The 18,545-nt window shown below is 46.1% G+C and overlaps 1 protein-coding gene and 1 pseudogene across 1 annotated transcript in view; one reads left to right on the top strand and one right to left on the bottom strand.

Annotated features, from left to right (window-relative positions):
• The window catches only part of LOC126336103 (probable G-protein coupled receptor Mth-like 1), a 467,301-nt gene that overhangs the window by 204,001 nt on the left and 244,755 nt on the right, over positions 1–18,545 (bottom strand). The gene's annotated exons all lie outside the window — the stretch shown is intronic.
• On the top strand, positions 3,846–3,963 carry LOC126290372 (5S ribosomal RNA; annotated as a pseudogene).

Here is an 18,545-nt window from a genome sequence, read left to right as displayed (position 1 = left end):
ATGTTGGAAAGTTGGTGCCCCACTACAACAAATGTCTAAATCGGAGCGGCGACTATGCAGAGTAGTAGATGGAAGGTATAGCTAAATGTTGCAAACAGAACATTTCTGTAACATCAGAAATTGAGTCTGCCTTGCTGCAAAATACCTTTTTATTCGTTTATTTCTTTCTTCTCCCAAACTAATTTCGGCGACAAATATTACCATCAGCAGTGGTTTTTTTTATTCTAAAACATGCAGAAAATAGCATGGTTATACACACACAGTAGCACATTATTTCACTTTTTACTATTCATTTTTTTTTAAATATAGTTTACTATGGATACTTTCATACTACCTTGCTTATTGTATGTTACAACATGCTTTTTTTTCTGTTGCCGTTCTTTACTGAGCGAACATTGTGCCATCTGCAACCATTTGAGCGGCTGTTAGTAAACAAAATACTAAAAGGTGAACTTCGTATGTGGTAGTGTTGTGGAAACTAGTTATTTGGTGTGTACTGAGTTGTTACTTAGCTATTCGTGTACTCACGTTCGTTGGATGGTATGTAGCTGCTTTTAAACCCAGAAAAACAAAACTTTCGCACTTTGTTTCTGATCCAGAATATTACGCCGAGCGGTTCTAGGCGCCTTAGTCTGGAACCGCGCGACGGCTACGGTTGCAGGTTCGAATCCTGCCTCGGGCATGGATGTGTGTGATGTCCTTAGGTTAGTTAGCTTTAAGTAGTACTAAGTTCTAGTGGACTGATGACGTTAGAGGTTAAGTCCCATAGTGCTCAGAGCCATTTGAACCCTTTATTACCCCATCTTGCCGTTCACGTGTGTCGCGAGAGGTGTATCGCATGTGGCGAGAAAGGCTATGTAAAACTGTAGCGCGAATCACGAGGACTTCTGTCCATTATTTATGTCTCTGTGTGTGATGGGGAAATTTACTAACAGCCACTCACATGGTTGCAGATGACATGATGTTCGCCAAGTAAAAAACGGCAACAGAAAAATAGCGCACAGAAAATATGTCGCAAACAGAGACAATAATTGCTTAAAACATGCTGTAACATACAATAAATAAGGTAGTATAAAAGTATCCATAGTAAATTATATTTAAAAAATAGCAATAGTAAAAATTGCAGTAATGTGCTACTGTGTGTGTATAACCATGCTATTTTCTGCATGTTTTAGATTAAAAACCCCCACCGATCATGGTGATATTTGTCGCCGAAACTATTTTGGGAGAATAAAGAAATAAACGAATAAAAAGGTGTTTTGCAACAAGGCGAACTCAATTTCTGATATTACTGTTTTTCTATGCAAACACGGACCAAATGGAAGAGTTCCAAGATAAAAGAACATTTCTGATTTTCAGTGTGGTTTCCAGTTCGATACCGATAGGAGGTTGAGAAAGAAAATAGCCCTCGCAGTAGACTTACAATGGAAGGGATAATCCAAAACCAAATTCTAACACACTAGTAACACCTTGGGCCTTCATTCCTTGTATCACGGGGAGTTTGAAAAGGATGGAAGAAAAGTTAGGGTTTAACATCCCTTTGAGGACGAGGTCATCAGACACGAATCACAAGTTCAGATTTAGGATGAATAGGGAAGGAAATTGATGATGGCCTTTCAATGGAATCGTCACTCATCTTAATCAGCTTCGGAAAGCCACGGAAAATCCAGATTTATAATATGCTCATTTGACCATAAGCTGCTTTTATTTTAAACCAAAATATTGGCCAGTTTTAGTCACAGACCATCTTCATCGATTAGTTCTAAAACACTAACCCACAACACCACATCTGTCGTTACTTAAATAATGGCCACATCTCATGTTATAGCATGTCGTGAATTCCAATATACGACACAGGGCTTGTGTGTCTGTACTGGAATTCACGACATGCTATAACATGAGACGTGGCCATTATTTAGCGTGAAGTGTTTTAGCCCCAGTCGATGAAGATGGTCCGTGACTGAAACCGGTCGATATTTGGGTTTAAAATAAAAGCAGCTGATGGTCAAATAAGCATTTTATAAAACTTCCTGGCAGATTAAAACTGTGTGCCGGACCGAGACTCGAATCTCGGGACCTTTGCCTTTCGCGGGCAAGTGCTCTACCAGCCTGGAAGTTTCATATCAGCGCACACTCCGAAGTTTCATATCAGCGCACACTCCGCTGCAGAGTGAAAATCTCATTCTGGAAGCATTTTAATACATTACTTGACGTGTTGATAGTCACCTTCCAAAAATTTTTAAATTCAAATCTGAAATGCTGGTCTGGGATTTGAACCGGCACACTTCCAGATATGAATGAATACTTTGTCTTACCACTGCGCCACATTGCTTGGGGACTTCAGAAAGGATTGGGAGTATTAAATTTTAGTTTTGCATTTGGTACATGTAAGGCAGTGGTAGTAAAGTCAGGTATTTATGTTTGCTGTCGGTAAAACAACAATTTTGTCAAGCCATACAGTAATTTATAAAACCAGCTGAAAAATGCAGATACGCTCCTCTTTACAAAAACAGACGGAAAAGTTTATAACGAGCTACCTCAACTCCCAATTCCACCTTCCTCACCACAAATTTTGATAAGCGAACATGTTTATGCTCTTTTAACAAAGAACATGCTATATTCTTTTGCCCAGTCTCTCTTTTGTAGTGAAGCCTTCATACTCAGCATCTTCCCCTTACTGTACACATTTTTCTCTCTCATGACTCTTTTTCTCCAATTGGCACTTTCTCTTGTCTGTCTATACCCCACTGCCACTATCTTCATCCCTCCCTCTCACAGTTCCTTAGCACGTCTCTGCCTCTGCTACTTTTTCAGTTTCTCTGTCTCACTGTCATGGTCATTGCTTGCCATATTCTTTTTCTCTCCAATTGCTACTCTCTCTTTCCCTCTCGCTTATAGTCTACTATATCCTCTCCATACACATCCTTGGCGTGGTTTTCTCGGGGTCTTAGCTCCTAGACAGGGACATGTGGGGGAAACGGCCAAATGTTTCGTGATAAGTTTGGAGGCGTGGAGTGAGGAACAGGCGGGGAAGGGGCACGAGGAGTCCCGACCCCCGAAGCCTATGTATGGTCTCCAGTCGTCCCTCTTTTCCAATATCTCCTCTCTCTTTGGTTCCCACTACTGCTATTGTCTTCGTCTCTCTCTCTCTCTCTCTCTCTGTATTAAAGTGGAGTGTTTTTCCCTTTTTGTGCACCGACACTGGAGCTTTCTTCGCCGGGACACCTTCCTTTCCCTGTTACAACAGGATGTGCTGCTTACATAAAATGAATTCTGCAGATCAGCACAGTTTTGACCTGTTATTTATACACTTATACACATTTATACACTGCTGAAGATGCTGAAGATTAGATGGGTAGTTCACATACTAATGAGGTGGTATTGAATTGAATTGTGAGGAGGTACTGAACAGAATTGGTGAAAAGAGAAATTTGTGGCACAACTTGAATAGAAGCGATCGGTTGGTGGGGCATATTCTAAGGCATCAAAGGATCACTAATTTAGTATTGGAGGGCAGTGTGGAGGGTAAAAATCGTAGAGGGAGACCAAGGGATGAATAAACTAAACAGATTCAGAAGGATGCACGTTGCAGATGAAGAAGTTTGCACAGGATAGAGTAGCATGGAGAGCTGCATCAAACCAGTCTCAGGACTGAAGACCACAACAACAACACATTTACACAACACAAAATCGTCTCCCATCCGATGCAAGTTTACTTTACACTACTTACGTCAAAATATACAACTTCTTAGGCTACACCTACAATGTACCAAAAAGTGCGGTGTTTGATTTGCGAATACAAAAAAAAATCGTGTGACAAAATAGTTTTCTTCAAGGCACTTATGCGCAACGGCCTTGCTGCAGTGGATACACCGGTTCCCATGAGATCACCGAAGTTAAGCGCTGTCGGGCGTGGTCGGCACTTGGATGGGTGACCATCCAGGCCGCCATGCGCTGTTGCCATTTTTCGGGGTGCTCTCAGACTCGTGGTGCCAATTGAGGAACTACTCGACCGAATAGTAGCGGCTTCGGTCAAGAATGCCATCTTACGACCGGGAGAACAGTGTGTTGACCCCACGCCCCTCCTATCCGCATCCACCACCGAGGATGGTCCCGGTAGGCCACTCGTGGCCTGAAGACGGAGTGCGTAAGGTACTTATGCAAGCAGCGACACCATCGGATAATTTTCAAATCAAGGCAGTCTGTGTAGGCGTGAAGCGCCCACTGTGCAGGGACAGCGCTTCATAAAGTTTTGCTGGTGAGAAAACGGCGACTAAAAACATAGTTTGGTGTCCTCAGAACACTTGCGATGATCCTAGAACACTTGCTATGTGTTCACTACGTCAGATAAAACTACATTTCCGTCTCAGATCAGATATTATGTGCATATTGAACCTCTGGATCTCTCTAAGGGATGATATCGGAATAAGTTTCAAGGTCCCCTGAGGTCATCATCTTAAGAACCTATGTCGAAAATTTCGATGATTTGCCATGAATGGAAATTATAGAATTGCCCATTCCCACAACTGATACTTTTGGTAATTAAAAATCAAGATTTTTCGGGGTTTTCTCAGGAACTGTCCATAAACAAATGGTGCTTTCATACGCCGCCTGAAGTCCATCCTAGAACATATTTCATACAAAGGGACCATTTCCTCAATTTGCCTGCGCTGGAGGAAGTGTGTGATGTTTACATCCTGATCCTGAACTGCAAGATAGCCACAGTACCTGTTCTTCCGGTGAGTTTACAAATGTCTTTTTGTACGAGGGTAATCCCAAAAGTAAGGTCTCTTATTTTTTTATAAGTACAGTCACACTGTTATGAAGGGTGCTCCACGCATTGTGTGTAAACATGCGCACGCCACGCTGAGACGCTCAGTCTTGGCTTGGCAGCCGTTGAGAATGGAGCTCCCGTTGGATGTTACCGCCAAGTACGAATTGCACGTAGTTATTCGGTTTTTGAACGCAAAGGGCACTGCGCCGATTGAAATCCATCTCCAATTGACGGAAGTGTATGGTGAGTCGAGCATGATTGTCAAAAATGTTCGTAAGTGGTGTAGAGTGTTTGCAGCTTGTCGGACCGAAATTCAGGACGAACAAAGGAGCGGGAGACCATGAATTTCTGAGGAGACAGTGTTGAAGGTTGAGCAAAGCATGCGTGAAGATCGATGGATCACCCTGGATGATCTCTACACGTTGGTTCCTCAGGTTTCCCGAAGCACCGCTCACAGAATTTTAACGGAAACATTGAAATACCGGAAGGTGTGCGCAAGATGGGAGCCACGCATGCTGACTGAGGACCACATACCGCAACTAGTTGATGCTTCCCGCGCATTTCTAACACCGCCTTGCAGCCGAACAGGACAACGTTCTGGACTCAATTGTCACGAGTGATGAAACCTCCGCGTATCATTTTATACCTGAGACCAAGAAACAATCACGCCATTGCCGGCATCCTTCTTCGCCAAAGTCGCGGAAATTCAAACACAGTCTGCCGGTAAAGTCATTACAACCGTTTTTTGGGATCGGAAATGGGTATTGTTGGTCGAATTTATGCCCACTGGGACCACAATTTGCACTGACAGGTACTGTGAGACTCTGAAAAACCCAAACGCGCAATTCAGAACCGGAGAAGAGGAATGTTTAGCAGGGGCGTATACATTCTCCATGACAACGCTAGCCCACACATCGCTCGGCGAAGCGTTGCTCTCCTGCAACAGTTTCAGTGGAACATAATCGCCCACCCACCCTATAGTCCTGAACTGGCGCCCAGTGACTATCACCTGTTTCTTGAGTTAAGAGAACATTTGGCTGGAAAGCCATTCAGCTCCGACAACGAGGTGAAAGAAGAGGTTCATAACTTTCTGAACAGCATGCCGGCGAGCTGGTATGACATGGGCATACAAAAACTGCCACAGCGTCTACAAAAATGTATCGACAGAAAAGGTGATGATGTCGAAAAATAACTAAATGTTGAAGCTATAAACTGATGTAAACCATTGTAAAAATAAACAGGTCTATGTACTTATAAAAATAGGAGAACTTACTTTTGGGATTTCCCTCGTAGAAATAGTATACAGCCAATCAGCTGCAAATTGGAAAACACGTCTTCTTCAAAAGAAAATATTGACAACTCTATTAACATGTTGAGGCAGAGGTACCTTAAAGTTTAGCCGAAAGGTGACGGTCAAACAAAAATTTCACCTCCATAACAAACTGAAACATGCACTGGTTGCACATTGGTGAGGAAATGTCAAACGACAACAGCCATGTTGCGTATATTTAATTTATAATGGAGGTAAAATAGTATATCTGAGTGACACCTTACGGCTATACTTTAACGTACTTCTACCACGTCCGCAGCTCGTGACCTTGTTGTGGCGTTCTCGCTTCCCGCGCACGGGGTCCCGGGTTCGATTCCCAGCGGGGTCAGGGATTTATCCTGCCTCGATATGAGTGGGTGTTGTTGAGTCGTTTTCATCATCGTCATTCATCCCCATTACGGTCGGAGGAAGGCAATTGCAAATCACCTCCACTAGGACATTGCCCAGTCTCCCGCATTGTCCTCTACCTTCCTCGGAGTATGGGACCTCATCACCATCACCTCTGCAATAATATGTAAGTCAGTTGTCAATATTTTCTTCTGAAGAAGACGTTTTTATAAACGTTTCAAAAAATGCTTCTGAGCACTATGGGACTTAATATCTATGGTCATCAGTCCCCTAGAACTTAGAACTACTTAAACCTAACCAACCTAAGGACATCACACACATCCATGCCTGAGGCAGGATTCGAACCTGCGACCGCAGCGGTCACGCGGCTCCAGACTGAAGCGCCTAGAACCGCGCGGCCACACCGGCCTGCTTTTTATAAACGTTTAAACCATGTCAGAATGAGATTTTCACTCTGCAGCGGAGTGTGCTCTGATATGAAACTTCCTGGCAGATTAAAACTGTGTGCCGGACCGAGACTCGAACTCGGGGCCTTTGGTAGAGCACTTGCCCGCGAAAGGCAAAGGTCCCGATTTCGAGTCTCGGTCCGGCACACAGTTTTAATCTGCCAGGAAGATTCGTTTAAACCATGTCATAAGAAACTTTTCAGTTTGCAAGTGATTCGCTGTTTACTAGTCCTACAAGATGATTTCAGTCTACGGTTGCTGCTACAGACACGAACAGAATTTTAAAAGGTATATAAATGGTCGAAAGACCATTGACCGCTTATCTCAGTCATCCATAGAGCCCGAGATACGATCACTTGAAAAATCACATTTTCGCGCTAGGCTTCCTGGAACATATTGATATCGTGCACTGACCCACTACTATGTAGTATCCTGGCCGTGCGGTTCTAGGCGCTTGTTTGGAACCGCTACGGTCGCAGGTTCGATTCCTGTCTCGGGCATGGATGTGTGTGAAGTCCTTAGGTTAGTTATGTTTAAGTAGTTCTAAGTTCTAGGGGACTGATGACCTCAGAAGTTGAGTCCCATAGTGCTCAGAGCCATTTGAACCATATGTAGTATCCAGTCTTGAGGTAATGGCTGATATCATAATTGTCACAGGATGATGTACAGTGAAAGCGGTGAGTTAACGGGTGACCGGAACGCCACTCACTGGAGCCCAGCACAGTGTGTTGTCTGTCGGCTCGCTAAGTGGTGTTTGTTTATGCCATTGACAGCGCGGCGCAAACGGCCTCGCATAATTGCGTCGACAGGTGTCGGCGCAACACAATGGCAGCCATTCAGCGTAAATTGCCTGCCAGCCGGACGGCCTGTTTAAGCAGCGACAACTACAGGGCGGCCTTCGGGGCACTTTATGGCATCGGCGGACCAACATGGGCATACGTACAGAAGGCGGTGACTCATTGTGCGACGTGATCGCTGCTCCAGAGATTACCTTCTCCCCGGTAAAAGCAGCGCTGTGCAAGGCGTCGGTCGCCATCCTAGACCTACATTTCGATGAGGTTAGCCGGTCGCCGCCAAACAAGTCCAGGGTCGGCGGGCGGGTTCCAGTCTGAGGATTGCGTTACGTTGCGTGCACTCGATGCTCCACGGTCACACACGTCAATGTTATTTGTCTTCGCAGTTGTTACTCAAGACCAACCAGTAAGCTCCAGAGGCTTAAGTTGCAAGTAATGATGACCTATTTTACTGTCTTTATTACGATTTCCATTCCACACAGCTGTGTTCAGTGTTGTTTATTAATCGCTGTCGATTTCAAGACGCTGAAGACTTCAACCTAGGACTTTAACAAAAAATAAGTATTACGGTAGCAAACGAAAGTTGGGCACTATTATTATTATTATTATTATTATTATTATTATTATTACTGAAACTTCCTGGCAGATTAAAACTGTGTGCCCGACCGAGACTCGAAATCGGGACCTTTGCCTTTCGCGGCCAAGTGCTCTACCAACTGAGCTACCGAAGCACGACTCACGCCCGGTACTCACAGCTTTACTTCTGCCAGTACCTCGTCTCCTACCTTCCAAACTTTGAAGAAGCTCTCCCCCAGGCCTCTCATTCGGGATTATTATTATTATTATTATTATTATTATTATTATTCTCTTATTAGAAACATATCCACGGTCATGGCCATATTACATGGAGAGCGGATTCTGTTCGAAGTACATCATGTTTCACGTGTTCAAACTGCAGTAGGGACTGCTTCTCTTGAGTGGGACATTTCAGCCACAGCAGAATCTGAACCAAGAATGTTGCACCATCATCCTTTGACGATGGACGGACAAGGTATGACTATATTGCTTTTGCCCAAAAATTGGCCACTTCCAATGCATTTTCTGTGCCCTGCTTCTCTTGACTAAGACTTTTCAGCCACAGCAGAATCAGAACCAAGACGATGGACGGACAAGGGACGACTATATTGCCTTTGTCCAAAAACTGGCCGCTTCCAAAGCATTTTCTGTGCCCTGATAGAGTTCATCTTCTATGCAAGAGGCAGGGCACAGTTGGCATTCAGTCACAATGAGTATCATCTTGATCAGTGTATCCCCTATTTTGCCAAATTAAACTTTGATCTCGCAGTTTTGAACATTGCTGTCTCTCAGAAATCCTAGATAAGTTCCAACGGAGAAATAACATAGCCAACCCGTCGCAAATAATTTGTAATACACTGTCCTAGGTTTCAACACCTCTAAGGATGTGTTCATCAGAATGAAATTTTAGCAATCGTACAGTTATATTGTGAACAGGCAGGGAGAAATACAAGGTAAGTACATCTTCCGTTTGGTGTGTTATCTTGTTATGCTCCTGTCCAGCTTTCCTACGACGACAGTTGTTGCAACACACTGTAGCGCACCTCTCCTTACCACTGTGTATGAAGTCACACAGAGCACATACTAGTACTCAAATTTTTGTTTCACATGCAACTTGAGAAAGCCTTATTTACGGCCGGCCGGAGTGGCCGTGCGGTTCAAGGCGCTACAGTCTGGAGCCGAGCGTCCGCTTCGGCCGCAGGTTCGAATCCTGCCTCGGGCAAGGATGTGTGTGATGTCCTTAGGTTAGTTAGGTTTAATTAGTTCTAAGTTCCAGGCGACTGATGACCTCAGAAGTTAACTCGCATAGTGTTCAGAGCCATTTGAACCATTTTTGAACCTTATTTAACTGTAATAATCGCTCCTGGATATCTGATAATGGATAAATTCCCGGTCGCAGGTTCGAATCCTGCCTCGGGCATGGATGTGTGTGATGTCCTTAGGTTAGTTAGGTTTAAGTAGTTCTAAGTTCTAGGGGACTGATGACCACAGCAGTTGAGTCCCATAGTGCTCAGAGCCATTTGAACCACTTGATAAATTCCGAAACACATCATATGAGCAATAAATTCATTCCTTGCCTGACAAATTTTTACCATTGCAACAAGCACAGCCTGAATGGAGAACTGCTGATTATTGTTATGATAATAGTGGCCTGCCTCCTGCATGACTTTGTCACATTTATATCATTGAGCCAGCCAGGATGGCCGAGCGGTTCTAGGCGCTTCAGTCGGGAACCGAGCGACCGCTATGGTCGCATGTTCGAGTCCTGCCTCGGGCATGGATGTATGTGATGTCCTTAGGATAGTTAGGTTTAAATAGTTCTAAGTCTAGGGGACTGATGACCTCCTATGTTAAGTCCCATAGTGCTCAGAGCGATTAGATTTTTTTATTATTGAAATTAAAATTTTCTCGAAAATCTTGAAATCCCTGGGACCGATATCTTAGCTGTATCATTGTAAATAACATGCAAAAATGGTCGAGGTTATTGATTTCCAGAATGGATGGAATGTCTATATACATAACTAAATTTGTGCTGAACCCTCAGTTACGTGCTGAATGCTCAATGCGCGAGTCCTATTCACACCTGTCCAATTTTTTTTACTCTTATTTCATCTCCCTCGCCCCACTCTGGAGCCGAACAAAGACGTAACAACTATGATGAAAAGTCGAAAAATCGAGACATGGAACATATAGAGAAATCAGCAGAGTAATATCTCACGGAAGAGCATACCTTTGAGTTTTAGATATCCAAGATACCTGTCCGAGCAACTGGCAACTGGGACGGCGTCATAAAGGATCCTCTGAAATACGGATTCATGAGAATCTGGTCTACAGGGACGAAGGATACCAACTGACGGCAATGTGGAATCCAGCGATACGACGAGAACGTTCGCAGCACCATCCATCTCACAAGGCGCATCCGGAATGCCCAGGCAGGAATGCGAGGGCGCATCTCAGCAATCTCCGCACACCCCCATCCCCGCAGGAGGGGGAGCACAACGCTAGCATAAATATTATGCAATCTGCAATATCTCGACACTGCCAGAAGCCGATTAGTATGACACTTCGGCTGCAAACCCAACAGTTTTTCCAACACGAAAACACCTGTCGGTGATTGCGATCTGCAGTTTTCCCGACGTATTTCCAATTTGAACAGTTCTCTGGTATCCGACCGGGTAGCGTCGTAATTTCTCCACAGTATTTCGGCAGACTTACACGCTGCCATCTTCATGCGGTTCCTGACGTGAGGAACCTCCTGAAGATGGCAGCGTGTACGTCTGCCGAAATACTGTGGAGAAATTACGACGCTTCCCGGTCGGATACCCGAGAACTGTTCAAACCTGTCGGTGATTCTTTAACTTTTGGTGCGATGTCGGACCTGCACTGGCGACCGGATCAAAAGAGAATATCCTCATTTTGCTACAAACTACTAAGCCTTTATTTATTTGTTCACGAGAGAGCCGGCCAGTAAGTACCGGGGTGACAGACAAATTGTGGTACAACTTTTGTTTAGTATTGGTAGTGACACGTGCAGGAAAGCACCACAGCTCACTCGCAAACGCTTTGTCTGCTTGCTGCCTGGGAAATGACCTCATTGTGGAGAGTAATCGCACATCATGCGAAATGAGGGCGCGGAAACCAGCGCAGGCACACGTCGCCCACGCTTCATCTCCTAAGACTGTCGGACGACGGGAAATGAATCGTCACACGCCTTGCATGCGTTCGAGATTGTGAGACGCGTGCTGCTGCAGCTGACACGGCAGCTGCGAAATTTCTAATCGTCACTTGGTGTACAATGTTTCGCATGAAGAAAGTAGGCCGGCCTCTTATGGCCGAGCGGTTCTAGGCGCTTCAGTCCGGACCATCCTGCTGCTACGGTAGCAGGTTCGAATCCTGCCTCGGGCATCAATGTGTGTGATATCCTTACGTTAGTTACCTTTAAGTAGCTCTAAGTCTAGGGGACTGAGGACCTCAGATGTTAAGTCCCGTAGTGCTTAGAGCCATTTGAACCACTTCTGAAGGAAGTAGACCCTGATGCTAATCAAAACCAATTTAAAACCACTGTATTTATGTCTAACATAATCTACCCAATCATTCTGGCGTACATTCTCAAAACAATTAGCCTATAAAGTCAAATCCCTAGCGGTCAAAGAACGTCTCAAGCCGCTCTGGAAGACAGCTGTTCCAGCTACTGGCTGAAATTAGTGGATCTTCTCTATAGGCGACCTTTTCTTTTATACCGCGCGGTCTAGAGGGCGTCTTGCCACGGTTGGCGCGGCTCCTGCCTCGGGCATGGGTGTATGTGTTGTCTTTAGCGTAAGTTAGTTTATGTTAGATTAGATAGTTCAGATTGTGGCAGCAGAGCTCGCGCGGGTGACTAGTGTCCTCCAGACTACAATAATGTTTCATAAACATTGTATCTTTTGTTAACTGAAAGACAACAATGATTGGGGCTAACCGCTGGAGAGTTAACAGAAAGGTACTGAAAATGACGCGATCTCAATCCTGCCATGTCAGACAAAATTGAGCGGGAAAGTCATGTGGATGACGAGTGTTCAAATGGTTCAAATGGCTCTGAGCACTATGGGACTTAACATCGGTGGTCATCAGTCCCCTAGAACTTAGAACTACTTAAACCTAACTAACCTAAGGATATCACACACATCCATGGCCGTGGCAGGATTCGAACCTGCGACCGTAGCAGTCGAGCGGTTCCAGACTGGAGCGCCTAGAACAGCTTGGCCACCGCGACGGCTTGACGAGTCATCCACGCGAGCAACGGAGGGTTAGAACGGTTTATTCTTTGTTTTTCTTTCACATGTCCTTACAAATGTTTCCAGAAAGTTTCAATGTCCTACAAACAGTTGTTTTCCTTGGGGGCTCTCTCAAGCAACGGAAATTCAATAATAACCATCGAGTATACCAAGAAGAGGAATGGGCACGGTACAGAACCCTGAGGAAGCCTGTAGTTTACATGGCGCCACTCAGATTCGAACCCCTTCTTTGTTTCTGAATGTTGGACAACAGTATTCACATCCTACGTTCCAGATGTGAAGTGAACCATTGTTGAGCTTTTTCCCTGATACCATAGTGTTCCAGCTTAGGCACTCCTGTAGACTGTGTGGCAGGTAAGCGCCGCGGAAAAAAACGGCCGTGAACCGCCGTGACGAGATCGTAGCGGGTGTTGCGGTGTGAAGCTAGCGGTCCGTGGGCCCGCATTGTGGGGCTACAGGCAGCAAGCAGCGGGCGGGCTATCTGTGTGTGGCTCGCCGGCTCCCAGACCGCTAGGCGGCGCCGAGCTCCCGCCGGGTCGACGTAACGGCTCTGCAGAATGGCGGCAATTACTCGCGGAGTATTGCCCGGACCACACCAGTCAGTCACGCGCATAACCCAGGCACGGCTGGCGGACGCCATCCCGGCTCATAACAACAAAAGCACCCATCCGCCCAGTGTCGGCAAACCAGTTAACACAGAAATTAGCTTATAATACCGGAGACGTAATTCATTAATGAGCCCCAACTGATCTTGACGCTGGGGTGGGGGTGGGGGGGGGGGGGGGGGGGGAGCGAGGGGGCGAAGAGGGCGGGGAGGTCCTGCGTCTCTCAGTGATATACACTCCTGGAAATTGAAATAAGAACACCGTGAATTCATTGTCCCAGGAAGGGGAAACTTTATTGACACATTCCTGGGGTCAGATACATCACATGATCACACAGACAGAACCACAGGCACATAGACACAGGCAACAGAGCATGCACAATGTAGGCACTAGTACAGTGTATATCCACCTTTCGCAGCAATGCAGGCTGCTATTCTCCCACGGAGACGATCGTAGAGATGCTGGATGTAGTCCTGTGGAACGGCTTGACATGCCATTTCCACCTGGCGCCTCAGTTAGACCAGCGTTCGTGCTGGACGTGCAGACCGCGTGAGACGACGCTTCATCCAGTCCCAAACATGCTCAATGGGGGACAGATCCGGAGATCTTGCTGGCCAGGGTAGTTGACTTACACCTTCTAGAGCACGTTGGGTGGCACGGGATACATGCGGACGTGCATTGTCCTGTTGGAACAGCAAGTTCCCTTGCCGGTCTAGGAATGGTAGAACGATGGGTTCGATGACGGTTTGGATGTACCGTGCACTATTCAGTGTCCCCTCGACGATACCCCAGGAACAACAGTGTCCCTAATTTGCTGGGAAGTGGCGGTGCGGTCCCCTACGGCACTGCGTAGGATCCTACGGTCTTGGCGGGGATCCGTGCGTCGCTGCGGTCCGGTCCCATGTCGACGGGCACGTGCACCTTCCGCCGACCACTGGCGACAACATCGATAACACTGTGGAGACCTCACGCCCCACGTGTTGAGCAATTCGGCGGTACGTCCATCCGGCCTCCCGCATGCCAACTATACGCCCTCGCTCAAAGTCCGTCAACTGCACATACGGTTCACGTCCACGCTGTCGCGGCATGCTACCAGTGTTAAAGACTGCGATGGAGCTCCGTATGCCACGGCAAACTGGCTGACACTGACGGCGGCGGTGCACAAATGCTGCGCAGCTAGCGCCATTCGACGGCCAACACCGCGGTTCCTGGTGTGTCCGCTGTGCCGTGCGTGTGATCATTGCTTGTACAGCCCTCTCGCAGTGTCCGGAGCAAGTATGGTGGGTCTGACACACCGGTGTCAATGTGTTCTTTTTTCCATTTCCGGGAGTGTAGACAGTTGTACCGCAGCTGTCATTAGAGCGGAGAGTTTCCTGTGGCAAGGCCAGACTAGCATATGGTCTCTGAATATGGGCAGCAGCATTTCTAGTACTTAACTGTCTGGTCTTGTAAAATTAGCCAACATAGCCTTGCCATGTTGGTATTGAGCGCAAGTCAAAGCAAGGGGAAATCACAGTTGTCACATATCCAAAGGACATGCAGCTCTACTTAATGGTGATAGTGTCTTGTCTTGTAAAATATTCCGGCAGTAGAATAGTGCCCCATTCGGACCACTGAATGGGGACTTACTGGGTGGATGCCACCGTTGGGAAAATGGCTCTGAGCACTATGGGACTTCTGAGGTCATCAGTCCCCTAGAACTTTATTAATAATTATAGTACAGGGTTACATCGCCAGTTAGGGTTACATTTTCAGCAAATACACCAAATCCTTTCATCCATACATGCATTTTTTCATCATTACTAACTTTACGACAGGAACGGGTATACAATGTAAAGGGCATATTACTATATACATAACTAGGTCTAGATTGGGACTTAGCATCTATTCCACAATGCCAGGTCTTGTAAGCGATGACATCTCGGTCGGCGAACGATTCCAATCCAGGTAGAGAGGCATTCTCACAACGGACAATAGCGAGAGTAAACCATCCACTTCCAGTACTGCCTGTGCCAGCTTCAAGACTGAAATGAACTCGACATCCACGGAAAAATATAGGTCCATTCAATATAACACTTTGTGCAGTTCCATTTGTTCCAAGTTTATTTTCGAGGCTTATTACGAGTTTGTAGACAGGCATGCGGTGGCGGCGTTGACGATACACACGTCGACGAGGCATAGTGATTCAATGCTGTTGCAGTTAGAGCTCACAGCGGAATGATTCCGCTGGCGTGCATTGCCCGCTTATATAGGGAACCTTGGTTACGTAACGCGCTGATAACGGACTTGAACTCTGCGGGCACCAAGGACATCACACACCCATACCCGAGGCAGGATTCGAACCTACGACCGTAGCGGTCGCGCGGTTCCAGACTGTAGCGCCTAGAACCGCTCGGCCACACTGGCCGGACCATCGTTGGGAAAATCCAAACTAGCGTTCTACGGGTAGGAGAGTAGAATGTTAGTATCCATTAGTCAAGAAAGTGTAGTGTATAGCTAGCTCACCCATCTGACATGCAACCCCTCTCCCACTTGTGTTACGCGAGCGGTCTAACCCTGAAGGCGTTATATCAGCAGAACCCCAAACAGGTAAGCTTGTTATCCCAGCAGGTGGCAGAGCGAGCGCCACCAGAGGTGCGTCTAAAGGCCATGGATTGCAAATAGTTCCTCTAGAGTCTATACCCAGCCTGGGTAGTTAGGGTGGCGCTACATTGCTCCTAGCCTGTGTTCCATCGACCTCGGACCTGGTGCTGACTGCATCCGTAGTTCTGGAGAGTCTCGTCTGCATCCGTAGTTCTGGAGAGTCTCGTCCGCAGATCGTGGTCTCAAGGTCGCGTTCTCTCTTCCCGAGCACTGGGTTCCGGGTTCGATTCCCAGTGGGGTCAGAGACTTTCACCTGCCTCGAGATGACTGGGTGTTTGTGTTGTCCTCATCGTTTCCTCATCATTCATGAAAGTGGCGAGATTGGACACAGTAGAGATTGGGAACTTGTACGGGCGCTGATAACCGCGCAGTTGAGCGCCGCACAACCCGAAACATCATCATAATCATCATCATCTGCAAAGTCTCGTTCGGAATCTTCGATAAATATGGTGACGTGTCGTTCGCCATCGCCACCGGCCGAGAGCGTTGCCACGTTCTGTCATTACCGTCACCAGGGCTTGGTCTTTGCTTTGGGAATGACCAGGACTTTGGTGTCGGCATTTGCCCTTGAGTCCATACATTACTGTTCTACCAACTGAATCTTTTGTATACAAGTGAGTCTGACTTCGATTCGCCGTCGTTGCGGTCTTCAGCACAAGTACAGACTTCTGTAGCTTAAGGCCCGATAACGAACCCTCAAACTTATTGTCATTAACTTTTCCCTGAAGAGGAGCTTTTGGTTGATGATTTTTTAATAAAGTTGCTCTACTTTGTTTACCTGGGCTGTGTTCTCATTGCATTGCATTTTTCGTGCTTCAGCGACTCCATCGGCTACAGTGCCACATTTCGTCCCATAGCCAGTGATGACGAAAAATTTGTCTGCGAACCAGAACTTCCACAGAGCGGGCGGTGCAGTGAGGGGCGTTTTTCCCGCTGGGATTGTGCGGAGCTGGTGTGGTCTCTGAGTACGTGTCCGGCGAGAGTACCATACCCCAGGCTGAGAGGCCAATTTGGACTCGTGTTCACATACAGCGGTGGCCGTTTGGTGGCTAAACGGCTGCTTAAAGCTTTATTGTGCCCCACAGCCTGGTTACACTAGGACGAGTACTGTTACGCTATTATATACTATTCTGTGACTTGACTGCACTACTGAGCGCATTTCACGAAACGACTGGTTGGTCTAAGTGATTTGGTATTAGTAATTTGCCCATGTTCTACCGTTAAAGTTTCTTTCGCCCGTTAAGAAATGTCTTAACTTCAGTTGGCTGTAATTTAGTACGGTGTGCACATTTAAAGAACTACCATGTGCTTTTGTTGTTGTTTTACCGTACTTTTGATATTTTGTGCCTTTTACTCAACCATTACGTGAAGATTAGCTAGGTGGATGACCGATGAACGGTTTATAATTCTATTAAGTGGTCTAAGTGTGTTGCTTCTCGTAAACCGAGGAGGCGTTTGTGAACTAGCTGTTGACTTACTGACGTACTCAGAGCATGTGGAATACGAGTAACTGGTTTAAACTGTTTGCACTGATGTTGATACGGAAATGTTTCGTAAGGTCAAGTGCCCTTGTTTGCATAGTTCAAATAGTTATTTCTTTCTTGAAGTGTCTGGAAGTCAACCACCCGGGATTGGGCTGAGCGGTCTAAGGCGCTGCAGTCATGGACTGTGCGGCTGGTTCCGGCAGAGGTTCGAATCCTCCCTCGGGCATGGGGGTGTGTGTTTTTTCTAGGGATAATTTAGGTTAAGTAATGTGTAAGCTTAGGGATGATGACCTTAGCAGTTAAGTCCAATAAGATTTCACCCACATTTGAACATCTGTCTGGAAGTCATTCATATTGTTGGTTTGTTAAGTTGGTACGAGAGGGAGAAATCATCTATTGCCTTCATTCACAGATGGCTAAATTAAATGAGCTTGTGGCGTTTAATGCCAAGGGTTAATTAGAATACTTTTAATTGCTTTTCATTCCAATTTCTCTCTCTCCCTCTCTCTCTCTCTCTCTCTCTCTCTCTCTCTCTCTCTCTCTCTCTCTCTCTCTCTCTGTGTGTGTGTGTGTGTGTGTGTGTGTGTGTGTGTGTGTGTGTGTGTGTGTGTGTGTGTTTTAAGTACTGTTGTTCATTCCTTGGGGTTATCAATGGATTGTATCTGATGTTTAACTGATCGTCTTGAATAATTTCTCGAGTCAGCCGTTTGTGAAATTGTGAGATGTAATTATTTGTTCTAAAGAGATATGATCGTACTACAGGATCCCTGGACTTCTTTGTACATATTGTTTATTTTCAATATTTTTTACTGTCATAAATCAGAGTTGTAAGGTTAATAATATTCTTTAAAGCTGGTTATCAGAGTTTGTTTAAAGTCCTCTGGACTGACCATCTGCTTTCAAGGGTTTAATAGTTTGGAGAAGACTAACTATAAATGTGTCTTTAAAGTACGTTTCTAAAGTGACATGTCACCTTGGCACCTTACCAATTGCCTGCCACTCCTACCATTTCAATGTTGTTACTATTACGAACCACTGCTTACACAATTTGTTCAATATGAGCACCGGGGTCGTCGACGAGATGCTGTACGGCTCCAGATTTGCACCTGGTGGCCAAACTTGGAACTAACTTTTTTTTGGCGTTAATCGGTATGGCATAACTGCATCAGCATATCTACCAGCCTGCCGGAGTGGCCGAGTGGTTCTAGGCGCTTCAGCCTGGAACCGCGCGACCGCTACGGTCGCAGGTTCGAATCTTGCCTCGGGCATGG

Source organism: Schistocerca gregaria, chromosome 1 (genome assembly GCF_023897955.1).
Source record: "Schistocerca gregaria isolate iqSchGreg1 chromosome 1, iqSchGreg1.2, whole genome shotgun sequence".
Lineage (NCBI taxonomy): Eukaryota > Metazoa > Arthropoda > Insecta > Orthoptera > Acrididae > Schistocerca > Schistocerca gregaria.
The sequence above is the reverse complement of the archived record's forward strand: the minus strand, read 5'-3'. Positions and strand labels throughout refer to the sequence as shown.